The sequence below is a fragment of the Microcebus murinus genome, chromosome 24 (assembly GCF_040939455.1).
Source record: "Microcebus murinus isolate Inina chromosome 24, M.murinus_Inina_mat1.0, whole genome shotgun sequence".
Taxonomy (NCBI): Eukaryota; Metazoa; Chordata; class Mammalia; order Primates; family Cheirogaleidae; genus Microcebus; species Microcebus murinus.
The window spans coordinates 11021682-11043401 of record NC_134127.1 but is presented as its reverse complement, the minus strand read 5'-3'; positions in this window follow the sequence as shown (position 1 = coordinate 11043401).

The following is a 21720-nucleotide window of genomic DNA, read 5'->3' as shown; positions in this document are numbered from 1 at the left end:
TATTTTCCCTTTTTGAGGCCCTTACTTCTGTTACATCTGAAATAATAGTCTAATGTGGATGTTGCTGGCTATAGGCCAGGTCTAAGGCAGTGCCCACTGAAGGAAAAGACAGGAAAAAGTCAAGAGCTACTCAGAGGTGGGTTTTGCAGGATCTGATGGCCAATTTGATGGGGACATGGAGGCACAGGGAAGTATCCAGAATAATTCCCTAGGAGGGGAACGAAAGAACAACAATTTGCTCCATGAATATCAGTCTCTGAACAAATTCATAGGCAACTGTTTTTCTCATAGACCAGAATGAACAGATCTGAACTATTTCTACTTTCCTTCTCTGCACTCCAAGATCATTGGCCTTTTTAATACCGGCCATGCCAAGGCATTCTCCATTTTAACCAAATGTATCAGGGCCAGATTGAAACACTGAAAAGTTGATTAGTGGCCTATTTGCCATTTTCAATGTGGCAAATTCAAAATAGGTTTTACTTGAATAATAAATCACCACCTTAAATTGTGACGTAGTCACAGGTAAGAGCTTTTATTCTGTATGTGTTACATCATGATGCTTATTTTTATAAATCCGTGTTTAAGAATTTTACCATTCGCTTCTATGATTTGTTAGCAAAATCCTGTTGGATGACATTTCAAACATATAAAGCATTTTTAAAGGAATTAAGAAGACCTAAGCTCGCCTAAGTTGTGTGTTAAAGTAGCTAATAACTGCAATGCTAGTGTAGCTACAGATAGCATAATGTTTTCCTGGTTTATTTTTTGCAGAGGTAGATATGTCTTTTTATGTTTTACGTAAACACCATACCCAGACACACCACGGAGATATATATATTCATGTTCACAGGCCCCCACCTCACCTGCTAATCCATAATTATTCAGTCTTCCATCTCCTTGCAAATTCTGCATTCTTCCCTCCATAATCTTTCACAAGTAAGTTAAGCAATGATTAGTCACTTCAACTATGGATAATTTGCCTCTTAACTTTATGTGAATGTATTTTCCTCTGCCAAGGATGCTAACAAAAGAGTGAGGCCCAAAACCCATGTGGCTTGATGACAGTACTAAGATGGTGGTCTAGTTTGACCCACTAATACAGTCTTCCTCACATTGCAAGCCATGTGCTTTTTACTTTGGGTAGGAAAAAAAAAAGCCAAAACCCTAAAATTGGAAAGAAATTCCCAAGATAAACAGCACAAAGGACAGAGAATGAAAAGTCCTTATGTTTGAGACAGAATTGGATTATTTCTTAGAAAGGCTTTTTGAGAGAGGAATCTGTGGGCAGAAGAAGAAAAAGGTTCCTTTTGTGTAGCTTGCTGCAAGTCAACAAAAGGAATAAAAGGAGGAAGGGCTCTGGCAATCAGCTGCTAACAACGTCCTTAATTTGGGCTAAATTGTCCAGGGTTTGAGGGCTCCAGATAAAATTCTTGTGCTATAGTGAGCATTGCTGAAAACAAGCCGCACCCTCCCTGTTCCCTGGGCAGGCAATTGTTTCTCCTTTCCTAGACCTGGAATAAAACGATCAGAAAGCTTATTTGGATCAATTAAAAAGAAAGTATGAGCTTCAGATTTTTTGTTCATGCTTAGGCATAAAGGACTGAGACAATTTCCACTGCAGTGCTTAACAAGAGATATCCTTTATCAGTACAGAAAGACAGAGATTTGGGCCAAAAATGCTACGTTGCTCAGGAATTCTGGGCATTGCTTCTGATCATGTACAATGTCTGCTGTCTTCCACCAATTAAAATGTTTCTGAGAGTGGAAAACAATATGGAGATACCTTAAAGCGACACAAGTGGATCTACCATTTGATCCAGCAATCCCATTACTGGGCATCTACCCAAAAGAACAAAAGACACTCTATAAAAAAGACACCTGCACTCGAATGTTTATAGCAGCACAATTCATAATTGCAAAGATGTGGAAACAACTAAAGTGCCCATCAATACATGAGTGGATTAATAAAATGTGGTCTATGTATACCATGGAGTTCTATTGAGCTTTAAGAATCAATGGTGATATAGCATCTCTGGTATTTTCCTGGATAGAGCTGGAACCCATTCTACTAAGCGAAGTATCCCAAGAATGGAAAAATAAGCACCACATGTACTCACCAGCAAATTGGTTTCACTGATCAACACCTAAGTGGACATATAGGAATAATATTTATTGGGTGTCAGGCAGATGGGATGGGGGAAGAGGGGATGGGTTATATACATACATAATGAATGTGATGCGCACCATCTGGGGGATGGACATGCTTGAAGCTCTGACTCGAGGTGGGGGGCAAGGGCAATATACATAAACTTAACACTTGTACCCCTGTAATATGCTGAAATAGAAAATTTAAAAATTAAATTAAATTGAAAAAATAAAAAATGTTTCTGAGAGCCCACTTGGTGGCATTGGCAGCATTTTATTTTTGTGGCTTCCTCACTCACAGGGGCCTACTGCTCTCTGCGGGACCTGGCGATCCCAAGCTGGGGACATACTTTGGTCAAAGTTTTGCAAAAAGTGTGGTCAGCACAGCTCGGGCTGGAGGTTATGCTGGAAAAGGGTGCAGAGATAGGGAGTCGGCCCAATCTAAGTGCTTTGGAAAGCACATGCAAAGATTTGTTAACACACTACAGTTGGTCAATTGGAAACATTTTCAAATACCCCTGGGTGCTGGGGTACGAGCTAAGTATAGGAATACATTCCACATGTGGGAAAACCCAAAATAGCGTCAGACAACAGACTCGGCAACATTTGGATTAGGCCTTGTCTGCAAAGCTCCCCAAAACGCAAGCAAAATATCCCCGATAGACCTTGGATGAGTTTCAAGACTGAGACACCTTGGTCAATTGCTACAATGAATGTGCTCATTGTGAGATATTTTAGATTTGGTTCATTTATTCATGAATGCTCAATAGCTAATTCATCATTCAAAATGCTGCCCAAACCATTTTTCCATGAAAAGACATGATGGAGGAGTTTGGTGATGAGGTTTATGAGAAAGGACTCAGATTTCCAGGGTCAAATAACTAAGGACAAGCTGAAATGGGGAGGGCCCCAAAGTCCAGAGATGTACCCCTGGGCCAGAAGTATTCAGTTGCAGCCAGAGAGAGAGCTGCACCCAAAAAGGCAGGCCAGCCCCTGATTAAGGCAAGAGTACTAACTCTTGTAGTAAGAATAATACTGATGAATTCACTTACATTTATTGAGCACTTATTATATTGAACTTGTCCAAGACCTCACAGCTGGGAAGCGGTCAAAGTGTGGATCAAACCTCCCATCTCTGATGCATCACCCCATCGGCCAGGCCAGTGGGGACCCTCAGTTTCCTTGGCTAGAGTATGAACTCTTGGCAAAACCCTTAGAATTCTGGTACCAAGTTGGCCATTGCCAAGGCCATTTGCAAGGGTGTGCAGGTGTGTGTCCCACAACTCTAGAAGATGCTTGTTCACTTCATCCTGTATGTGGCTGCCACCCCCGCCCCAGAACTGCACAGTAGGCCAACTGACAAGTCTAACTGAGACCCTCCCATCTCTGTTCCTCAGCTTTTACGAGTGAGATATCTGACCTTCTGGGAGGCCAACGACGCGGCCCAAAGGCCACTGGCTGCAGAGAGAAGTTGGGACCAGCCTGACTAATCCCATTTGCTAATCCTATTGCAATGAATTCTGCTGCCCACCATCCTGTGGTGTGGACTCCACCCACAGCTGATAAATAAATCAAACATGCACACCGGAATTTGGGAAGGAATAGGTATGATAAGAAAGCTTGTGTTTTTTGGTTTTTGTTTTTTTTTTTGTTTTGTTTTGTTTTGTTTCAAATCTGGTCTACCCCAGAGAATCAGAAGCCAAAGAATGGGGTTGCCATTCACGTAGATGAATTCCCTGAACTGCCTGCTCTCCCAGAAGCAAAGAAAAAGGGAAATGTTTTGAAGCAAGTGATACTCCAGAGGCAATTTATTAGTGCCGTGGGAAGACTAGAAATGGTGTTGTTAGGAAAATGAAATCAGTGCATGTGTGGATTTGTATCTCACAAAGGAGCCATAATCTCGGCTCCCTGCTGGCAGGGCCTGGCTGGGAGCAGCGGGAACGGCTGCGTGTTTCTGTCCCAAGGATGTGCGTGAGGCTGGAGAAGGGTGTCTCTGCTGCTGCAGGGTCACTGTGGGAATTGCCTTCGCTTCCCACGTGGAGCGGATGAGCCACGCCAGGCACGGAAGCCTCTGAGGCCTGGCTTCTGTGCTGGACCACTATATTTTCTGCCTTTGAGGCAGGCAGAGTGGCTCTCTGGGCCCTTCAGAAACATGCCAAGAAGGCCTGCCCACCGATTGGCTTTTCGAGTAGAGTCTCATTTCCCCGATGTCTTCACCGCTGATTTCCAGCCCCATGGAAGGAGCCGTGACAGCAGCCGTCGCAGGCAGCTGCAGATCAGGGACAGAGAGAGTCTTGATCAGCCCCAGGTCTGCCAACAGCATTTAGGATGTCTCACCTGCATCCTTGTAGCTCTCCGGGTCTCAGTTTCTCCATCTGTCAAATGGGGGTGGAGAAGTTTCCACTAAACATGTCTTTTCCATGCCAGCTCTACATCCTATGATCCTATGAAACCCAGATTGGTTTGCAAGGATTGCTAAATCACCACAAAGCTGTTTTCATTGTCATTAATTTAAACGAAGCCAGGCTTCTAGCCTGATGCCAAGCTAGCTGTTGGAATCTCAGGGAACTCAACAAATGGACCACCCCCATCCCTCTGAACAGTTTGAGAAACTAAAAAAAAAAAAAAAAAAAACAGAGTGGCAGATGGAAGGCCCAGGCAAAGGCATGAGGTTCTAGGTCTAAGAAACAGAAAATTGTCATCTCTTGTCCCAAACCCAATTCCAAATTCCTGTTTCAATTTGTACTTGATTTCTGAGTGGTTATGTGGACACAGCCCAGTGTAGTGGGAACGCACAGGAAAGGAGTGCGAGACCTCATTCTGGAGGCTCCGTCACTTGGTAGACGTGCAGGCCCATTTCCCACCCTGCCTACACCTGCCTCTCAGAACACCTGCTCCCCAGCGCCTGCATGTGGGAGGGTAGGGACAGGAAAGGACTCAGTGGCGTGCCAGTCCAGGGCCACCACTCACCCCTGTGGGGCACCAGCAGGGCACGGTGTTGGCTCACAGAGAGGCTGGCCTCCTGAGAAAGAGGAGGCAGATGCAGATTAGCAGAGAAGCAAATATGAGAGAGCCTGGGGTGGGGTGGGGGAAGACAGAAGAAGAAGAAATCGTAATTTGTAAAGGTTTTAAGATCCTGGTTCAATTCCCTCTGCACTTCCTGCCTTGAGGCTTGAGCCTTCCTTGCCCCTCACCTTGTCTGAGTGGGTTTCTCTTACTTGCACCCAAACACTCTCTGAGAAATCTTATCTCACTGTGACTTTGTGTAAGTGACTTTAACTCTGGGTGCCTCTTTTTGCTCCTCTGTAAAGCATAGCAGCCAGCAAACGTATCTCTAGGTTTCTTTTCTAGTCTTCTGATTCTAGGAAAGGCTTCTACAAAGTCAAGTAGGATTAAGTCACAGTGGTCCCCCACCTTTCCCGCCATTACCCAGATCTGGGCCACAACCAACCGAGCTCCGTCAGTCAATCACTGTCAACACCCTCAATAGCTGTGGTCTTGGCAGAGGCTACGTCCCTTCCAGAAACCAGGCACGCAGCATGGCAGCGTGGACCTCCTGTTCTCGCGGTACAAGTTCAGCCTGCCACCTTTCACACACCACCAAAGATGGCGCAGGGAGCTGGCCCACCCCCACGCAGCTCCTGTCTCCCTGTGCCATCCCTGTGGCCCGTGCGTGTATTCGTAACTCCAGTGGGCTGGTGGGGAGAACTGGCTGGGAGAGTGTAAAGTCATTGCCACCTGAAATATGGACCTCTTCAGGCAACTACAGTGGATCACAACTCAATGAAATTGACAGGAATTTGGTGCAATGGGGACAGAGACTCTATCGTCAGTCCAGGCCTGGCTGGGACACGGAGATGTCGTCAAATCTATTCCTGGGCCTCTAGGCAGGGCTACATTTCCAACCATACCCAAGAGGAAGCTGTCTGCTCTTTCTAAAAATATCTTGAAGATTTCGTTAACACGTTGTCCCTTTTAATATACACCACTGTCTTACCACCCTAGGGAAAGATTTTTTTTCTTTTTTCTTTTTCTTTTTGTGTCTAATCTAATTTCTTACAGCTGCAGTGTAGTCTGTTTTTCCGTGAGGTTCAGTGGCTATAAAGGGACACTCCCCAGCCACCCATACAGCATTCCTTTGTGGCAGACAGTGGCACTGGTGAAATGCCACCTCAGTTGTCTGAGGATCCCTGTGCAACGGAAACGCCAGCTGAAATTGCACATAATCATTCACATTCTACCTGCTGCAAGGGGGCTCCAAGAGGGGGTGTAAAGAAAAGCTCCGAAGCCAGGGTGCTGTTGGAGCTTCGGCCTCATTTTGGTCTTGCAGAGCAAAAAGCCTTTCCTTCCCCGTGGCTATATTTCTTTTTTCTGGTAGTTCTTAACCTGCCACTTACAATGGGAATGTACCAAGAAAAATTGCACTCTGTCTTTGAAGGGTACGTTTTTACCATTTTGCCTGACACTCACCCTTCCACGATCAGGAAGGGGAAGGCTCTGTCTCATCTGCCAGTGCCCCATTTCCAGAACTGATGTGAGTCAGAGCAGCAGGTGCCATACTCCGGCTGTGCCTTGTGAAAGGAAAGACTTGGGGTCAGGAGCCAGGACTCCTGTTCCAGGGCTGACTCTTCCTGGCTGTAAGCTCTGGGCATGATCTCGAAACTTCTCTGAGCCTCTAGTCTTTAATTCAGAAAATAGATAGCTAACTGGCTTACTTCATAGAGCAGCCATGAGACGTAGAAGGGATAGCATTTGAGAAAACAACTTGAAAACATTAAAGTGCAATAAATGGGTTTGCAGATGCCCAAAAGATGCCCCAAGGAACAAAGGTTTATAGAGCCATGATGCCAATATCATAGAAATTATACGTCCAGCAGTCGTTTGGTGCCAACTCCTAGTAGACCCAGATGGTAGCTGCTCAAGCTCCACAGGCCAAGGTCACCACCTCTCTCCAAAGGCCCTGAACCCCTCTAAGTGCTCATCTGAGAATTTCAGGATTATTTAGTGAAGAAATCACTGTTCACCTTGCAGAACAATAAAGGATTGAAACATATGTATTTAGAAAAATGATAGCACCATCAACGAATTTCAGTAACAAATGGATAAAAGCATGTTAGAGATATTATAATGCAGAATATTATATGGACTGAAAAAAAAAGTATTTACCTAAGAAAATCTGCTTGTTGCTTTGGTTCAGTAATAACTTTTTTAGAACTGTCAGAGACCAATTCCTCCAAATCAACAGATACTCAAAAATAGGATGAAAACCCTTACATAAATGGTCAATTGATTTTCAACAAGTGTGCCAAGATCATCAATGGGTAAAGGACAGCATCTCCAACAAATGGTGCTGGGAAAACTGGATAGCCACACATAAAGAATGAATTTGGCCCTTACCTTACCTTACATCATATGCAAAAATTTACTCAAAATGGGATAAAGAGCTAAAGCTATCAAACTCCTAGAAGAAAACATGGAGTAAAAACTTTATGACATTGCAATTGGCAATGACCTCCTCTTGAATATGACACCAAAAACACAGGCAATAAAAGAAAAAAAATGGATAAATTTGACCTCATCAAAATTAAAAACTTTTGTACACCAAAGACATTATCCAAAGAGTAAAAAGACAACCCACAGAATGGGATAAAATATTTTCAAGTAATGTGTCTGATAAGAAATTAGTTTCCAAAATATATAAAGAGCTCCTTCTACTCAAAAACAACAACAAAAAAAACCAAACAGCCCAATTCAAAAATGGGCTAAGAATTTGAATAGCTATTTCTCCAAACAAGACATACAAATGGCAATGAGCACTTGAAAAGATGTTCAATATCACTAGCCATTAGGGACATGCAAATCAAAACCACAATGAGATATGATTTCACACCCATTAGAATTGCCATTATCAAAAAAAAAAAAAAATTTAAATGACATGTGTTAGTGAGGATGTAAAGAAATTGAAATCCTTATACGTTGCTGGTGGGAATGTAAAATGGTGCAGCCACTGCCCCAGCCTTCAGGGTCTCTTTTTGGAATGATGAAAAGCTCTGGAAATGGGTGACAGTGATTGTTGCACAAAAAGATGTGAATGCACTTAATGCCACCGAATATTTAACTGTACTGATGCCATTGTACACTTAAAAAATGTTTAAAATGGTAAATCTTATGTTATGTATATTTTACCACAATAAATAGAATGGAGGTCCTAATGTCATAGAAAATTGTTTTTCTGTCACTTGTTATAGAAAGCGGTCGCATTCTATTTACTGAAGGGTCTTCAAACTCAGGGAGGGAAGTTGGGATTGATGGCAGGGAGCCAGCGTCTGGATTTTCCAGTGCCCCCTGCAGCCCACGCTCATCAATCTAAGGGTTTCTAAAATCAATTTCCTTCTTTCCCGCTTTCAAATACTTTCCATGATGGCAAATAAGGATGTCAGGCTTCAGCACCCTCGCATCTCTGGATAAATGAGATGTTACCTCAGCCTGCAGTCGTTGTCTGGGTCTGCACAGTAAAGAGCAAAGCAGGAAAGAGAGTCCAACGAGTGCAAAGGGAAAAAGAGGCCAGGATGTTGATGACGTTGTGAGCCCTGGAGTGCCCGTCTGCAAATATGTTTCATCTGAGACAAGTAAATTCTTTATTCGCTTACACCCCTGATAGTTGGGTTTTTGTTACTTCCAGCCAAACATAATACCAATTGATATTTCCACTTGGGCACAAAGGGCAGATCAGCAAACCTACTGCGTGAGCAAATATCCACGTGGGATGCAGGGACCCCTAATCATTGAACCTGGTTTCAAGTGGGAAAATATTATCTCTCTCCACAGCACAGCACTCATGATTGTAATGATCCTCTCTTCTTCCTTTGCGTTCTGCTTTTATAGATAAGGCATAGTAGGGAAAGGTGTTAATTATGATAGGACTTGTGCAATTTCTACCTCAGTAAAAATCAATTTTTAAAATATGTAAGAACAAAGAAGGCCAGTATTACATCTAAAAAAATACTATTGACTAATCATAATGTAGACTAGTGGTGATCTGGAGATCTAGAAGTGATCTTTTTAACATAAAAATCAGATCACTCCTCTACTCAAACACCTCCTGTGGCAGATTGCATTACTTCTTTGCCCCATGGATATTGGACTTGGTTAAGTGACTTGTGTTGTGCCAATGGAATGTTAGCAGAGGTTTCAAGTGTGTTTGCTGGTTTTGCTTTTCGTCTTGTCTTTCTGCTATCCGCCTTAAGAAGAGCTTGCCCAGGCAGCTACCATCTCAGAATAAATGGTCAATTGAAGCAGTCAGGAACCTAATCTTCAGATTGAAGTAGAGCCTCCACAATAGACCCACGGATCCATAAGTGAGTAACAAAGTTTATTCTTGTAAACCTTTGAAAATTGGGGATTGTTTGTTATGCAGCATTAGGGAGCAATAGCTGACTAATACACTTCCAATGGCTTTCCAGCTCACTCTGAGTAAGAATTCAAAGTTGTCAGAGTGATTTAAAAGAACCAGCATATTCTGGCTCCCTTTACCTCTCTGACTTCATCTTCAACTACTTTTCTCCTTTCTTACTCTGCTCCCAACACACCAGCCTCCTTGTCCCACCTCTAACATGCCAGACATGTTTCTGCCTTGGGACTTTGCACTTGTTCTTCCTTCCCTTTGGAATACTTTCTCCAAATTCCTACATGGCTCATCTGTTAATTTTCCCCCAATCTTTAAAGAAAGTCATCTCAGTGAGGACTTATCTGGCCATCTGATTGGAAACTCCCAGTACTCCCTGGGCCCAGTAAATTACTTCTGTAATTTACTTTTCTATTTATCACTCGCCATCATGTGTCCATCCTCTTCCCACTAACCCACTACAGAGCAGGGACTTGATTTTACCCGCTGCAGTATTCCCAGGGTATAACTAGAGCAGTGCCTAGCACACAGTAGGCACTTGCTAATTATTCATAAATGAACAAATGGATAAAGGAACACATTAAAATATCAAAATTAAAATTTATAAATATTAATTTTTAATTCTTTAATTAAAATACATTTTCTTTAATAAATAAAAATATACCAATGATATTTTATAAAAAGGAAATAGATGGTTAAAATAAGATGGTTAAAATAGATGGTTAAAAAAAGAAATATAGATGGTTCTCAATTGTAATCAAAGGATCAGTAATTAATATTACAGAGAGCTACCCTTTCTCCTTTCTTTCAAATTGGCAAATGTTTTAAAGAATTATAAGACTCATGCTGGCAAAGATTCTCTTTGGCTGGCACAGGTGTTCTCGTACACTGGGGGTGGAAGTATGTAGAGAGTCATCCTATTGGGAAAGCAATCAAGTATCTCTAAAGTTCACATCTTTGGTCCAGTAATTTCCCTTCTAGGAATCCTTCCCAGAGAAGAAGTCAGTGTTTGAGGCAAGAAATTATATAACAAAACATTCCTCATAGCATTACTCATAATGATACAAATTTAGAAACAACCTAAGCAATCAAATGAATCATAGTACTTTTTAACATTTTAAAACTTTTTAAATTTTTAAATTTTTTTTGATTGATACATACTATCTGCACGTATTTATGAGGTACATGTGATATTTTGTTACATGCATAGACTGTATAATGATCAAGTCAGGGTACTTGGGGTATACATCACCTTGAGTATTTATCATTTCTTTGTGCTGGGAACATTTAAATCCCTCTTATCTATTTTAAAATACACAATCCATTGTTAACTATAGTCATCCTATTCTTCTGTTGAACACTAGAACTTATTTCCTCTATCTAATGGTATGATTGCACCCACCAACCCATCGTACTTTTATGGTTTAGTATGTGACATTTGCAAATATTATTTTAATGGCATGAGACATTGCTTGCAACATAATATTAAGGGAAAAGGGCAGAACACAAAATTGCATACATGCTATAATCCCAATTATGTAAAAATAAGAATATATGTGAGGGTGAAAAGCCCAGAAGGAATACAGCACATCAAAATGTTAACAGTGATTATCTCTAGGACATGAAGGGAAGGATGATTTTTACTTTCTTAGATACTCTTTCTTGCATTTTCAGGACATTCTATGATGATGGTCATGGATAATAATAGAAATTTAAGACCAACCTCTATGATAGCCCCAATCCCCTGGAAGACATTGGATTAAATCCAATCTGGAGTTGACCCAAAAGAAGACATTCTCACAGGTCCTGCATGACCCGAGACCAAGACCAGCCACTGCAGGAGTCCTTGACCCAGTTGTCGGGCCTGCTCAGCCACTGGATCACAACCAGCACGAGTGACTCACCAGCCACGGGGTGATCTGTAAAAACACAGAGATGCCAGAGGCTTGTGTAGGGTCACTTGCGACCCCCAAGGCCCATTTCTATTCCACTCCAGTTAGCAGAGGGTGGGTGGAAGAGTGTAAATGACAAAACTGGGGCATAAGAGGTGGGGAAACAGGTCACTTAAAAGAGCCATCTCAATTTCTCTATTTCCCATAGCACCAAGAAGGCACAATTTTATCTAGAAGAGGAAGATGGTATGGAGAAAAGGAATGTGACTGTCACTCAAACAGGCTCGATGCGTCCTTCCCTCCTTCAATCCCGCCACACCCCAACACGGTCCCCAGCCCTTCTCTGCCCCCTGGGGGCCCTTCACATGTCCCCTCACTAGCTCCTTACACACATGTGCCTTGACACAGATACACCCTGAGCAAGGAGCCCAGAGCTGCACTCTTCTTGCTCCATTCTGGTGGCATTTCAGGGGGTTGTGACCATGCCATGCTGGATCGGGATGCTGCATCTTCTGTCTTTCCCAGGGTAGGCAGTGAAGAAGTCATCCCAGAGGGTGAAGGATTTAAGGGCCTCGAACTTTCAACCATACATCGTTGCAGAAGCTTCATACGCTGCGGAAGGACCTGGAGAAATGACCAATGATGGGAACGGAGCTCACATACTCTGGGACACCCTAGTAGGTGAGCAGGTCTGGACTACAGGGTGCCAGGGGAGCACTTGGTAAACCGTCACCAAATTGGGAGACATGATAAAAACATCCCTGGTTGTGGATTATTACTGAAGATTGGTCCTTACAGCCCACCAGACGTTCAAAAACACATTTGTCAGTTTCTTTCACTGGAAATGTTGGCCCATATTCTCAAAAGCACGGTCAGTTGTAACAACAGAAATCCGTCCTTTCCAAGCGTGCTCAGACCCTCACAGAGCACAACCCAATACCAGCTTCCTGGCTGGGGACTTGGGGAAGTCGCTCAACCTGTCTGAGATTCCAATCCCAATCTGGCCTGGTGAATATGAGAGTTGTAGTCTACTTAAAGTGTCTAGTACAGTGCTTGGACCCAAATAGGAACTCAGAAATGGTGGTGGTCATGGTTGTTATGGTGATATTTGAAGTGCTGATGAACACAAAGATGGGTAAGACATTTCCTTCTTTTAAAATCTATAATTCAAAGAGAGAGAATGAGAAGAATGCACAATCACTGTCATACAAAACAGGATGAGGAGAAGGTGTGAATTTCTGTGCAAATTCAGAAGAGGCAAGAATACGACCCCTGGTGATTGGGGGTGGAGGGCTGGATTAGCGTGGGAAGGAAGCCGGCGGGAAAAGCTTCCTGGGAGAGACCAGAGGGAGTCCACAGGGACAGGCTTATGCTATGGATGGCCACACGTTCGGGCAGAAGGATAAGCAAAAGCAAGACCCCAGTGCAGGAAGGCAAGGGCCTGTGGAGAGACCTCGAGTGTGTTAAAAGTCTAGCTGAGATTAAACGGCTGGTCTGGGGCCAGGTTGCAGAAGGCCTAAATGCCAGGTGGAGGGGTTTGTACTTAATTCAGTGGTCAACAGGGAGTCATTGGAGGCTGTTGAGAAGGAGAGTTGCTTTCTTTACAGCTGTGCCAGACTAAATTAAACATAAAAAGTACTTTAGCTGGAAAGGGAAGACCCAGAAATAGCTCTTGACTTAGAAACAGGCACCCGGAAAGGTAATGAGAAGCAGCTCTGATCAAAGCAGAGAGGTTAATTAAATTTCTAATTATTGTGAAAGTTCATTAAAAACCCTGGTTCACTAGAGATAACTCCTGTGGAAGGGCTTGAAGGTAGAACCCTACTCTTATCCTTGGATAGGTGGATACCTGCTTTTCTATGGAGGGGGAATGTTTAAGGTACTTAATAAATGGTAGATAGACATGCACACAGGTGTGTTCTCTGTAAATCCACCCCCCATCCCCTAATGTGCACTACAGCATCAGGTTAGTAATTCTCCAAAATGAATTTACACAGTAAATTATGGTTTGCTAATTTTGAGCCCTTATCGATAGGACAGGTATTGAGATAACACAACTTATTCCATATTGCTAAGGTTTCCCAAGAGTTGTTAAAATGCATTCTTATTACTAAGTGTTCCATAGTGACTTGAATAATTAGTAATCCACTAAGCAATCATTTTGCCATTGACTCGTGGGTATTAGTGGACAGCTGTCCGTGACATCATCAGTGGAAGTGGCCCTGAATCCTATCATCACTTGAGCAACCACTGCATACACAACGTGGTCATGCATGTCAAAGAAGGACAATACTACCGTCTAGCATGGACTTTACTCTGTGGTTTACAACATTTTTTTTACATCTTCTGTCTCATTAGAATTACAGTTTATAGTCCCTTTAAGCAGTTGAGAAAACTGAGGCTCAGAAAGATTAAAGAGTCTACCCAAGGTATATACTGCTAGTTAGTGTCAGGAAAGACAAGAACTCAGGTCTTCTAACTTCTAGCTTGGTGTTCTTTCAACCACACTGAAGTGTGTTTATGGACACTTATAAATTATACCTGAAGGTATAATTTATGGTTCCTCTTCTCATGAACCAAAAACCTAAAAGCCTAGCTGGTAAGAGAAAATGAGTAAGAAAACACAGTAAAAATGGATACACACCACACTTGGCGGTCATGGTGGGGTTTTAAAAACAGGAAGAGCCAGGAAGACTTCTTGGAGGAGACGTATGGTCAGTTCTGTTGCTATACCAGCAACCCAAATTTTAAAATTTGGGTTTTAAACAAGTCAGAAGTTATTTCTCCCATGTGTCTAAGTGTAAGCATCCAGGGATGCTATGACATGAAGCTCATATGACAGCTCCATGCTGTCGGGGACTGAGACTCCCTCCTTCCTTGTGGCTGTGCCATCTTGGTGTGCAGCTGTGTATCCACACAGTTCAATTAGCTCATGCCCTGCCCGCATCCCAGTCCCAGAAAGAGGCAAGGAATGAGCGTGCCCTTCCCTTTAAGAATGTGATCCAGGAATTGCATGAACTTGCTCATAAATGAGCCTGTTTATGGGACAGAGCCTTGCTACAAGAGAAACTGGAGCATGTGGTCTTTGTTCTGGGCAGCTAAAATTCTATTAGCATGGAAGAGAAGAGAATGAATACTGGAGATTAACCAGCCATTTTTGGTCATATGTAGGAAGCTCACGTGGTCCTGGAGGGGTGGTAGAAGCAAGGTGGCGGCCACCAGTGATATGGGTGGGCAAAGGAAAGAAAAGAAGGCACCCCGAGCAGGGGACAACATGACCAAGAGCTGGGAGGTCTGTTCTGGGCATAGTGAGGAAATGAAGCTGTCAGCAATTGCAGCTGACGGAGGGAAATACAATCAGATATATTCATTGGAGCCAGATACACGGTGGACTTTGAAAGCCGAGCTGAGTGGTTTGGGTTTGAGCTACTGTTGGTTCTTGGGGAAAATCGTGTTTAAGGAAAATGTGTTGCTCAGGACTGCACAGGATGAATTCGATGAGTTACAGATGGGAGCCAGGAAGACCCATTTAGAGGCTTTTTCAAGAATCTATCCACAAATTGATAAAGACTCTGCCCAAGGCAGATGCCCTGGGTTGGGAGGTGGGCTGGCAGGAGAAGTGTTTCGTGGAAGAATTACAGGGCCTGGTTTCTGTTGAGCTGCCTGGGGGAAGAGTCACGTGGAAGGCTGCCTCCCTGACATGTGTCCTTTAGGACACGCCGGGTACCCACTCCTCCTTCCTGCCTGGGCACGTGACACCGGAACTGTACTCGACAACAAATACCTGTTAAACTTGAGTTTCCCGTGGGCACTTAACCTTGGCAGTGTCTCGTTCAAGAGTCTGGCAACACAGTAGATACTCCACAAGTATTTGTTGAATGAGTGGCTGAAGGAATAAATGAATAAATAAGTAAAACAGAGGTACAGGACACAGGGTACTGCACCCAGCACAGGCCATTCAAATCTTCTGGGAAAAGGCAGGTTTGGCACGGTCAGGATTTTACACATGGACAAGAACTTACATGGAGCGTTTTCTGCAAACTGTCATAGCAAGGGCAGCAATCTGTGACATTATACACTGAAGTGGAACATTCACATGTTCCCTGAGCCAAACCGTTTCTTCAGATCAAACCCACAGGAAAAAAAAAAAAATGCAGACACCAAGTAAGCCTGATTGGTTGTATATATTCTCATCTTGTTTTCTACTTTTAAGGGCCCAGATTTCCCAGACTGGCTAGATGTGGGCAGTTTCAGGGCAACCGTTATTTCTAGGTCTTTCTTAAGTATTGCAACTTCCATTCTATGAATGAATCAAAAGGAGGTTGCCTTGACAACCACTCACCTCTCTTGAATCAAGCACACCGAACAGCCTGGAGTGCTTCATTGAGATAAAAAGCACTGGAGACTCGGACCTCTGACCACGCACGGCTGCTGAGAGGCTGACCCGAAATGTGTCCCCATGGATAAAAGCCCTGAAACGCTTCCTTCCTGTCACCTGTCTTGACAGCTACTGAAGCCACTCACACTGCCAGGTGAGCATTAACTGTGATTCTGCAAACGAGAAACCACATTAAGAGGCTCTTGGCCGGTGAGCCAATGAACTGTTTTTGTTTTGGGGTTTTTTTTCCGAATAACTATGACATTGTGTGATTAAGCAACAGACTCATCAAAGCTTTTCTGTGCACTTAACCTGGACAGTATCTTGTTCAAAAAGCCAGAGAGCTGTTATTTCACAAGTCCTTGGATGTTCTGTTCTGGACTCCAGCAGAAAGCTCAGAATCCCGACAGAACCACATGTAGACTCTCAGCTTTGAATCCAAGATCTTAATAACCAAAACACCAGGATAAAAACAAACACCAAATCCCAATTTAACAATGCTTATAGATCCGCGATATAAGCCCAAGCAAAATCTATACATTTACTAAAATGATTGAGCCAGAATAAAACTGGATCAACATACACTCTCTGAGCCAAACCAAGATTTTGTTCTATTTAAATATTCCAAACAGCTGAAATATAGATTGATACTATAAAAAATTGCCAAAATTTCCTAGAGTGGGGGTATCTCTTTTAAGCACCATTGTATTGGGGGGGTGAAAGTCTTAAGACAATATTATCATTGTTATAAAGACATTTATTCTGCAGCTAGTATATCCCAAGCTCTACATCAAGCTCTTCTCATGCATGACTTTGATAAATCGTCATAATCACTCGGTAGTCTTATCATCCCCGTATTATAGATGAAGAAATGATTAGGGATTGTTAGAGAGTCCATGTAGACTTCTCAAGTTCCTACAACCAGCCAGCCGCAGATGTGAACCCAGAAGTATCATTCTAACTTCACATTCAACCCCTCTTAGGTGAAAGTGAGAAAGAGAGAGAGTGAGGAGAATATGAAGGAGGAGGAAGGGGAGGAGGAGGAAGAGAAAGAGAAAGGAAGAAAGAAGAGGGAGGGAAATGAGGGGTAGGAGGGAAGTGAGGCAGAAGCCAGTCTTGAAATCCAAACTGCTTAATTTAGTAAGATGATGATTTCCCTAATTTAGAAGCAAGAAGCACACATCTGGCTCCTTAGAGGCATAGATGGTTCGTGAATAGAGAAAAAGACCTCAATGTCAAAGCCAGGCCTTACTGACAGAGGTTGCTTATATTCCTTCTTGTTGTCTCTCCGACTAGGGTTCTAGCCTTAAGGATTCCACTGGGTTAAGTCTCACCAGTCATTCTGCTCTGCCTCCTGAAACTCTAAACCAAAGCACATCTAATCCTTGCCTTGGAGAGAATTGTGGGAAAGATACGAAAGACCATGGTTCTGCGGGTGATCTTATACATTTGCGATAGAAAATAGCACTTAAGATAGAGCACCAGCCATTTCACTTTCCAGAATCTAACCTCGACAGTGGTAGCAGGCCCCTCCAATGTGATATGTATATTGCAAGATTTTAATTTTCAGTTTAGAGCCGGGCACGGTGGCTCACGCCTGTAATCTTCGCACTCTGGGAGGCCAAGGCGGGCGGATTGCTTGAAGTCAGGAGTTCGAAACCAGCCTGAGCAAGAGCGAGATCCCGTCTCTACTATAAATAGAAAGAAATTAATTGGCCAACTAATATATATTTAAAAAATTAGCCGGGCATGGTGGCACATGCCTGTAGTCCCAGCTATTTGGGAGACTGAAGCAGCAGGATTGCTTGAGCCCAGGAGTTTGAGGTTGCTGTGAGCTAGGCTGATGCCAGGGCACTCACTCTAGCCTGGGCAACAAAGTGAGACTCTGTCTTAAAAAAAAAAAAAAAAAAGAAAAGAAAAGAAAAAAGCATATGTGGGCTGAAAGCATGCAGGGTCCACCTGCTTTTATACTTATAGCTTATGAGACTTATTGTTTTGCAGACAGGAACGTTCTAGAAGCGGTTAGAAGCTGATAGACAAAAATAAAAAATGTATTTCAACATTAAACAGAATAATACCTGAACTCGGGCCAACTAATATCCAGCAATAAAGGTCTGAGGACTTTACAAACTGGTTTGGCCTCAGGGAAGCCTTAGGAAAATAAGCTGAAATTGTTCCTATTCCCCACTTTACAAAATGAAATCAAGAAGGGAGATTTAATTTGTTTAGAGATGAAATGAATGGGATACCTAACGTGCTTGAATGTATTGAGGGACATGCAGCTGGAAGGGATTCTGAGGTTGAATCGTGATAAGTCGTAGAATATTAAGTGTAAACACACACGCATATATAAAAACCCAAGCTAATTACTGACTCCAGAGAAACAGGGAAATTCTTAAGCAATGGAAAGTAATCATACTTTACTACAAGGCTCAGCTGTATAGAGCATTCAGGTATCCACAAAATACAAACAATGACCCCTGTTATCAATCAAAATTACAGTATAACCATATTGCGAGAATGGGAAGCCCAGAAAGTGTGTGTACGTGTGGTTCTGTGTGTGTCTGTGACATATTTTTGGGGTATATGGGGAGGGGGGAGTGTATATTGGGGGGAGGTGTTTGTGGGGCAGTGTGTGGTGTACATTTGTGGTGTGTTTGGAGTGTATGTGTGTGTGCGCGTGTGTGTACGTATGTCTTGTGGGCAAAGAAGTAACGGGAACTAGACCCTCACTTTACATACTAAGAAGTCCTGATAAATTAAGTAGCAAGACAAGTACATATATTAGACACGGAAGTTAATGCCCAAGAGTCACCAAAACAATTGAAAACGGCTGCCTCTGGGGAAGGGACAATTTGAAGAGAGTGAGGACGGCTGTTTTTCCTAACAAATCCTGGAGGACAATCTGACCTTTTAAACTATGTGCATGTGTAGCTTGGATAGAAGAAAAAAACTAAGAAATCATGCATATATGATGGTGCTATTCACAACTTAGGTTAATAAATGTGAGCTATTCCTATTAGCAGTGGGAATGTTATCATCTTTAAAATGGGACAATAACAAAAGACTCCATTACTCTAAGGATGACAATCTCATGACAGAGCTTTCTAGAACCCAGTACTCACAGAGCACCTCTCCTCTGCCCTGCCCAAGAGATGCAGGCCTGAGATATGGCAGTTGAACAAGTCAGACCCGGCTCTGTCTGTCCCAGGGTTCAGTTGAGTGAGGACAGGTCAAGTGAAGAGGGCCACAAAGAAATGAGTAGCAACTGGAAATTGTGGCCTAATGCATCAGAGATGAACCATGGGCCAGGCATGGTGGCTCACGCCTGTAATCCTAGCACTCTGGGAGGCCAAGGCAGGCAGATCCTTTGAGCTCAGGAGTTCGAGACCAGCCTGAGCAAGAGCAAAATCCTGTCTCTACTAAAAATAGAAAGAAATTAACTGGACAACTAAAATATATATATATATGTATATATATATATATTTTTTTATATAAAAAAATTAGCCAGGCATGGTGGCACATGCCTGTAGTCCCAGCTACTCAGGAGGCTGAGGCAGGAGGATCACTTGAGCCCAGGAGTTTGAGGTTGCTGTGAGCTAGGCTGATGCCACGGCACTCTAGCCCAGGCAACAGAGTGAGACTCTGTCTCAAAAATAATAACAACAACAATAATAATAAAATAGATGAACCATGGTAGATCCAAGGTTGTTTGGACAGTGGAATCCACCAATATTTTCCCAATTGGTTATTGAGATTTCATTTGACTGAAATGTACTAAAACTCCTTTTTCCAATTTTGTTCCAAAGTCTCATTCTAAATGTCAGGGAGCTTTTTTCAATCTCTATGCTTGCTTGCTTGTCTGTTTTTAACCAGAGACCAAAACTGTTGGGAATATCTGATTCAGTCCAGGGTATATTTTGGTGTTCAAATTAAATAGTTTTCAAAAATATAAAGAACTGATTCTGGTTCTAACTAGTCCAAAAAGTGGCTTGTTCTATTTTTAAAAATACACATTTGGTTCTTGGTTTCTAAGTTCAGTTGTGTGGTTTTTTATTTTTATTTTATTTTATTTTTTTTAGTGTAATTTGGGAGCTGAACACTTGGTTCAGTTTTTTTCGAGTTTTTGGCACCGAATTCGGTTTGAGCCCTGGCTCCCGACTCCTGTTGGCTGGTGCTAACAAGGCAGCTTGCTTGGCTTGGTTTTGCAAGTTCTTGGCAACAGGAAATGGGACAGGTGTTTTGTTCTTAAACCAGCCATGTTTAAACAAGGAGAAAAGCCCAACCAGAGCATACAAAATGCCAGAGCTGGAAGGACCCACTGTGGCCAGGTTGCCCGGTGCTCATGTTTACAAAGGAGACCAGATCAGGGACAGGGAGATTGTCCTACAACTCACCCAAGATTGTCCTAAATGCTTGACACCTCATGAGCTATTTAGAAAGGCCCTTCATGTTTTAGGTGAATGAAGGGGATTGGATCAATACCACTTCAAAGTTGATTTTTCCATCTACGCCCTTGAATTGACATTGCAGGGACCAAAGAGAAACATTGAAAAGTCGCTCCCCTCGGCCCCCTATCCCTCAGCCCCTTCCTCAGTCCCTGAGCTGCGTGCCAAGGCTCAGGCTGTGAGAGAGCATCTCACAGAGCCCCGAGAGGTGACTCAGAGGAGCAGTGGGTGGGTAGAGAAGCCAGCAGGAATTTAAAAAGACCTAAGGTACTCACGCAGGAATGAGCCTGTAAATTCTTCCCCCACCGCCGTTGCCAAGGCAATGCAGGTGGTCCTGGAGCTGACTCTCAGGCAAGACAACCCCCACCTCCTCCTCCAAACACAATTGCCTTGGCTACACTTGGCTTTTGATGACAGCTCACCCTCCACAACTCCTTCTTCTGCAGAAAGGGGTTCATTTTATCCTGGGTGCCACCTAGGTCAAAATATCCTGGGGATTGTGGAAGGGCCCATGGTGGGATTCGCCCAGAGACCCGACCTCCTTCTTAGAAATGAGGCAGCCCATGACCTCAAAAGCTCAGAGACACCCAACACTTGTGGGCTGGAAGTGCAACCTCTCCGCTGCTAGGATGCTTCCATTCCCACCCACGTGTTCGGACCTTCCCGGCTCCTCCGCCACGGACAGGCTTGAGGACTTCCCAATGACAATCTGCCCTCCAATGGTGTCACCACCAAAGCTGATATGGGAAGCATGGGGGAGAGAGTCTACATCTTTTGTTGGAAGGGCAGTGTGGCCACGGCCATCAAGAAAAGACAGAGCCGCTGTGCTGTGACCACAAGGGCTCCATGTCTGGTCTCAGCAGGGCAAGGGTGAGAAAGGAGGTCAACCACATTTCAAGTCCATTTTTCTATTTCTCTTTTCCCCGGAGGACTTCATGATGTATTTCAAATTCCCCTCCCCCATATCACTGCACACAGAGACACCTTTTTATTCCTACCCCAGCTGCCGTTATTAATGATGACAGCCTTGCCATATGGCACCCCTCGCTCGGCTCCATCAAGCAGCATCAAGCTCAGATTAATAGTGTTTACCCCACACCTCGCTGACAGCCACACGCAGCTGCACCGAGAGCTGTCCTCTGCGGGCGTGCCCCGCCAAGGGACCTCACCGAGAACACGTGTGGATGGAGGCTGACTCCAGACATGTGACAGCCCCGTCTGGGGCTGGTGTTGTAAGGATTAGCCCAAACAGGCAATTAAGGGCTAAGATAAAACAGGAGAAAGGTCTGTTCTAAACGTTAACCTAATGTTATCATTAACCAGACTGTTGATGCTTAATTAATTACTGATTGCATCAACCGATGGCGGCTGGGAGTCGAGGATGTAATTTGATCCAGAGATAACCCACTTAGTGCCGTGGCTTGGGTAGGGGCGAGCCAGCGTGGATGG